This window comes from Charadrius vociferus, unplaced genomic scaffold (genome assembly GCF_000708025.1).
Source record: "Charadrius vociferus isolate BGI_N301 unplaced genomic scaffold, ASM70802v2 scaffold487, whole genome shotgun sequence".
NCBI lineage: Eukaryota > Metazoa > Chordata > Aves > Charadriiformes > Charadriidae > Charadrius > Charadrius vociferus.
The window spans coordinates 1321848-1322171 of NW_009649169.1; positions in this window are offsets into that span (position 1 = coordinate 1321848).

Sequence of the window (324 nt, forward strand, 5' to 3'; positions counted from 1 at the left end):
AGGAATGCTGTGAGCAGCACCGCTGCTGAAACACAGGATTATTTTTTTTTTTTTGGTGGGTTTTTCCGCCTCAAGTTTTGGCGTGGCTTCTTTGATGCCTACTAATGAAGTACCCCTGGGTTCCCAAGCGCAGGGGAAGGTGTGCGGGCGGACGGGGGCGTGCAGGGCCGACACCCGAGCGTTCCCAAGTGGCAAGCTTTCCCGAAGCGGTGGTAGCCCCGGGGGCGGCGGGGGGACGACTGAGCACTCCTTGGCTACAAAGTGTCCCCCCCAAACAGCCCCTTTGCGCGCGCGGGGCGCCCCGCGGCGAGCCCCGGGGGCGTT